The sequence below is a fragment of the Bos javanicus genome, chromosome X (genome assembly GCF_032452875.1).
Source record: "Bos javanicus breed banteng chromosome X, ARS-OSU_banteng_1.0, whole genome shotgun sequence".
Lineage (NCBI taxonomy): Eukaryota > Metazoa > Chordata > Mammalia > Artiodactyla > Bovidae > Bos > Bos javanicus.
In genome coordinates this window covers 119,465,717-119,472,239 of record NC_083897.1, presented here as the reverse complement: position 1 = coordinate 119,472,239, position 6,523 = coordinate 119,465,717, and the positions used below count along the sequence as shown (strand labels likewise).

General features: G+C 34.6%; 1 pseudogene; it reads left to right on the top strand.

The window, feature by feature from the left end:
* Window positions 1–1,299: 1,299 nt before the first annotated feature.
* LOC133242886 (cytochrome c-like) lies at window positions 1,300–1,781 on the top strand (annotated as a pseudogene).
* The last annotated feature ends 4,742 nt before the right edge of the window (window positions 1,782–6,523 follow it).

Here is a 6,523-nt window from a genome sequence, read left to right as displayed (position 1 = left end):
AAAAGAATCATCAGTAATATGCTGCCACGTAACTACTTTATTCTACTGATTAAAAGTAAGATGTGTGCTCAGTGTAAAATTTCCAAAAATACGGACATATATCCTTTGACAGAAGTAACCATGATTAGCAATGAAGAGTGTACCTGAACAAACATACATATAAATATACATCTATATAAGTAATATTTATTTACTTGTAAACACATGTGAAATAAACTTGCTTGCTTTTTATTAAAAATATGTCCTGGAGATATCTTCTGCAATTATATAAGATCTATTTGGGTATAAAATCTGCAATGCATTTATAGTATGAATACAATATAGTGTACTAAAAATAGCTGTTGTGCCTTTTTGTAGCCATATTTATATACATATCTTCGACAAATTCTGTCAGATAGTCAGAGAAAGCCAATTATGGTGGAAAAGGGTAGGTAAATTTAAAGTATTGGTAAAAAATAGCAAATTAATTTCCAAAAATTCAGTACCATTTTATATGCCCTCCAAATTCTGGTTATGTACAGTCTGCAGATTTTTTATGCATTTTAGTAAGAAGAAAAATACATTGCCTTTTGCTATTTTTAATAAGATATTTTTGCTCTTGCTATATTTTGTCGCTATTGTCATTCCAATAAATTCTTCTTTTATTTACACAAATGGAAAATTTAGAATCAACAAAACAGCTATTTAAATTTTGAAATATTTCACTAGTAAACGTCTTTTAGATATTTATATGAAATATAAAGAATATTAGTGAAGTGTAGAAAAATCAAAACTGCTGAGAAAGATACGTTACCTCCCTAGAAATGACAGTGGTGGCCTTCTCAACAGAATCCATAGAAAACCGAGATAATGGAGCAGAATCTTTCTGATACCAAACAAAAAAATAAAACGTCAGTAGAATTCTCTATCTGGCAAAATTATCTTTCCAAGGTAACAGTGAATTAAGACATTTCCATAGAAACATACCTGAGTCAATTTGCCGGCGGACAACCCGTAATTTATGTTATTACCGGAAGTTCTACAGAATATGAAAGGAAATATGGAAACGGAGAACCACAGTGACCTGTGATCTGTGCTTCAAAAGCACAGGGTGGCGGACCAACACGGCGCCCTCTGCTGGTGATAGCTGATAATGTCAGTTTCATTATCTAGCATCACAACTGTTGCATTGTACTGGTTACAAAGACTCACTAGGCTTGACCTAGAATGCTGGGAGGAGCCATGAAACGCATCTCTTGAAGGAAAGGAGGTCAAAGAATGTGTGGAGAGGTTTTCAAATGGCCATAGGGGTGTGTCCTTGGGCTTAGAGAGTGGGACATTCCGCTTGCGGCTTGAAGCAGGAACCTCTCAGTCGTTTGAAGAGAAGGAACGATTTAAAAATGGGTGACGCTGAGAAGGACAAGATTTCTATTCAGAAGTGTGCCCCGTGCTATATTGTGGAAAAGGGAGGCAAGCACAAGACTGGGCCAAATCTCCATTGTCTGTTTGGGTAAAAGACAGGTCAAGCTGCTGGATTCTCTTACACGAATCCCAACAAGAACAAAGGCATCACCTGGGGAGAGGAGACACTGATGGATTACTTGAAGGATCACAAGAAGTGCATTCCCGAAACAAAAGTGATGTTCACTGGGATTAAGAAGAAGGGAGAAAGGGAAGACGATAACTTATCTCAAAAAAGCTAGTAATGAGTAATAGTGGTCCACTGCCTTATTTATTACAAAACAGAAATGTCTCATGACTTTTTATGTGTACCATATTTAAATTGATCTCATACACTAGAACTCAGATCGTGAATGACTGATGGAATATTTCTGTTGGACAGTCTTGATTTAAATAAGATTGGCTTGTGGCTTAATGAACATGGTCAAGTTTTTGAATTTTGATAGTAATTCCAGTTCAACAAGGACTATCACTGTTTTCCTTTTCTAAAGAGATGATTGAACCTGAATCAGAAATGTCAGGCTTTTCAGGAAGATGATGAATGCCTTCTCAGACCCTACAGGAGATTGGTTTTATGCTCAGATTTCTATAACTGGTGTGTGTGTGTGTGTGTGTGTGTGTGTGTGTGTATATATAAATATTTAAATATAAATATATATATATTTAAATACTGAGAAGGTCCCTTCACTGTCTTACAGACCAGCACGAGAGTCACCTGTTTCAAGTTGTGCTCATTAGCCTATCTATGCAAGGGCTAAAGACACACTGACAATGTCCACTGTATCTTTTTGGTCTTAACTATGCTAATTTAATTAAAATTCTTTATCTAAAATACTGCCTTTTACTTAATGAAAGGCATTTTAGTATGGTTTATGTATAGCATCAAATAAAGAATATTTGGCACCTCACATTTTATAGATGATCTTTAAGGTCAGATGCTTTTAAAATTCACTGTGACAAGATATGATAGCAAACTTTGCTTTTGCATTCTTCATGATGTCAGACTAAGTTATAATTCAGGATTGTCTTTTAAACAGGAATTTAGAAACACAACTGTAGAACTACTTATATGTGTGTGATTGGTAATGATGCTTTTGCCAGCTCATTAGAAAAGTTAAAGTAGAGGAGCTATATCATTAGCATAGATTTGTAAACTATCCTATCATAGGGCTTAAGAATTAAAAACAAAGTCAGAGATTAAAAAAATTTAAAAAATAAACTGCCACAAATAAAAAGTCAAAAGAGGAATTTAAATTGAATTAATAAAAAATATTCAATATTCAAAAGGAAGTACAAAAGAGGAACAGAAAAATAAAGAGATGGGGAAAATAGAAAATGAGTGGCAAGATCATCAACTTTAAAACAAACTGTATTGATAATATTAAATTTAAGCAGACCTAATCATTCCAATTAGAATGGAGAGTTTTTCAGACTAGAAAAAAAGACAAGTCCTATTTACTATATGCTACTTACATATGAATTAATTTGAATTCAAGAGATAGGTTGAAAGTAATAGTATAGAAAATAATATACTGTATAAAATTAAGCATAAGAAAGCTTGACTGGGTACATTAATGCCAAAGTAGACTTCAAGAAACAGAGTATAACTAGAGACATATAGGAACATTTCATTATAATTAATGAATCCATTTATGAGGTGACAATATTCCTAATGTTTAAGTGCCTACATACAGAACTTCAGTACATGAAATAAGACCTGATTTTTTATAATTTTCAGTTTGCCACTAAAATTCTTAATTTTGTCTTCTATTTACTTGAACATAGGCATTTTTAATGAATATCTGAAAGGTCTTTTATCTGGTTAACTTGTTATTCTAGTTCCATTATCTGCTGTTTCAACTGGGTTTAGGTCACATGTTCTTTTCTCCTACTTATCCTGGCCATTTTTAATTCTATGCCAAAAACTATATATCAAAATTGTAGACAGACACAATTCAAGTTAAATTTCATTCTGGCTTCACTACTAGCAACACTATCATTTTCAGACCTATCTATTCCAAACAGAGATTCAAATGATTCAGAGATGAGCCTGGTAAGAGTTGGTCATTTCTGGCTTTGCTGTTGCTCCCAAACTATAGCCCTCAGCATCCCATTCAAACCCAGCAAAATTTACAACCTCTTACATTCCCTATGGCCTGGTGAGTTTACTGGAAGTTCTGCTCATTGTTCTACCTCTAGTAAGCTACCTGAATTTGTATATTCTTCAGAGAGAAAGACAATTACAAATACTCAACTGAATTCTAAGGATCTTCACTTTGTAAATTTTTCTGGCTGACCACTGCCTTTGTTTGTTCTTCAATCCCTCTTCAATTCCTTCCATTTTTCTCTGTCTCCATCTCTCCATCTATCTGTCTTTCAGTATTTCAAGTTGTATGGATAGTCTGATTAATAGTCTTCCTTGATCAGATGAGCATCTCCAATATATAAATGAGTACATACTACAGGTCTTAGTATGCCACTGACTTTTTTTTTTTTTTTTTGCTCAATATTATATTTGTGAGATTCATTCATATTGATGCATGCAATTTATAGTTCATTTATTATCAAATGATGGACACTAACTTTGTTTTAATTATATAGATAGATAAGTGATGGGCAAACTTACTTGGACAGAGATTGTCATTGTTTGATGAAATTTTTTCTGAAATCATTAATATCTATTTTAAGACTTAATATGTGATCAAGTATCATTAATTTATGCCAATCAAATAACATGTACATACCCATATTTTATATCTTCTCTAATATATCTCCTAATCTTCTTGACTGAATCCACATTAAGCAGTAACCCAACAATGTACCTCCAATAGATGGATCACACTTGGCACATGTTGGGGACTGTGGAAAAGTTCATGGATTCAGTCAAATTTTAAATTGGAAATCAAGCAGACAATGACAAAAAGGATTGAATTCTCAAGAAACATTTGCCCTGAAATACTTTATCTTCTTAATATTTTTTGGATTGATTGGCTACAAGAAGCAAAACTATCACAAACTAATACATATTTCAAAAAAATTTTATTTAGAGAGATGTCTGTGGCTCTGAGGTTAAAGCGTCTGCCTGCAATGCAGCAGACCTAGGTTCAATCCCTGGGTTGGGAAGATCCCCTGGAGAAGGAAATGGCAACCCACTCCAGTATTCCCGCCTGGAGAATCCCATGGAGGGAGGAGCCTGGTAGGCCATACAGTTCACGGGGTCGCAAAGAGTTGGACACGACTGAGCTACTTCACTTTCACTTTTCACTTTCTGCTTCCAGTTATGGTAGACCATTTCAGCTCAAGCCTCCTACTGAGAAAACCTAGGAAATCTGGAAGATATTAAAAGTATTATTAAAAGGCACCAGAGACCAAAGGAAGAACTGGATCTCAGAGACAGGAGAAGCCTAAGTGACGAGACCCAAATTTGATACCACTTTTTCCTCTTAAGTCCTTTTATAATACGAAAGAGATGACTGAGGATCCAAAATGCTAAGCAGAAAGTTGTAGCTGAGAAGTTTGTAGCTGATCAGGGCTTCCAGCAGGGAACACAAACTGGACCTGACTACACAACACCAAGGAGATGTTCTGGAAAACAATCCAACAAATCATTTGACATCTCTGAGAGGATATGCCCTAAATGTAAATATGAATCAGAAATATAAAACCCTTCACAAAATCTGAAACCCAGCCTTAAAAGGACACAATCCCTCACTGCTATGAGATGAATTACTCCAACACTAACTGTCCTTCATAAGCAAAATGAAATGCTCCCTGGCCTCCAGTTATCTCCATAGTGTTTCACACAGAAAATCTAGCTTGCAGTCAAAAATAAATATATATACAAAATCAGGTGGAAAGGAAAGGACGGGCATTAGGCCTATATTACATTTTCTCCATTTACTATGTATGCCAGGACAGGAAAATCAATGATTTGGTTTTACCTATACCATTTAGAGTGACTTTGAAATATCACTGTACACCTCTAAGGACTACAGTTTAAAATACTGACCATTCTAAGCAATGATATAGAGCTACAGTGACTCTCATCCACTACTAACAGAATATAAAATGATTCAGTTATTTGGAAAAACTCATTGACTCTATCCTATTTATGATGTGATTCATGTCTTCGACTTCTGGTGTTTATTCCAGAGAAATTAAAGCATATGTCCATACACATATTTGTATAAGAATGTTTACTGCCTGGACTTGGGGCCATAGAGAAAGTTAGCAGGGGTGATTACACAACTCCACATGGAAAATTTGGCAGGTAACAGATATAGTTATTATCTTATTTCATAAATATATACATATATGTAAATCATAATGCATCATACATTTTAAAATTATCAAATTTATGGTATGTCAGTTATACCTCAAGAATCTTTTCAAATGTGTAGGATGCACCAAAAGAAAACTTCCCACATTAAATGCAAAAGAAAAAATGCTGGAAAATTCAGGACCTGATCATTACTCACAAGACTTCAGATAAAAATGGTATAGTAAAGTGGAGAAAATAAAACAATAAAATTAAAAATCAAAATATAATGAATTTTTAAAAATATAAAAGAATATTGACAAAACCAAGTAAGTTCTCTTTTGAAAGGGTTAATATCTTTATTAATATCTTTATTATCCCTTTCAAAACATCTAGTAAGACTGATTGAGAAAAATGAGAAGGCACATATAATTCATATGAGGAACATAAAGGGGGTCATCCCTACAGATTCTTGAGGCATAGATGTAAAATTAAAGCAGTTGTGTGTGCATGTATGCTAAGTGGCTTCAGTCATGACTGACTTTTGCGACCCCATGGACTGTAGCCTGCCAAGTTCCTCTGTCCATGAGATTTTCCAGGCAAGAATACTGGAGTGGGTTGTCATGCCTTCCTCCAGGGGATCTTCCTGACCCAGGGACTGAATCAGCGTCTCTTACATCTCCTGTGTTGGCAGGCAGGTTCTTTACCACTAGGGCCACCTGGGAAGCCTATAAGCAGTTGTATCCAATACATTTGATATGAAATGGCAAAATTCCAAGAAAAATACAGTTAAAAAAGAAAACTTAGGAAATCTGATTTGCACTA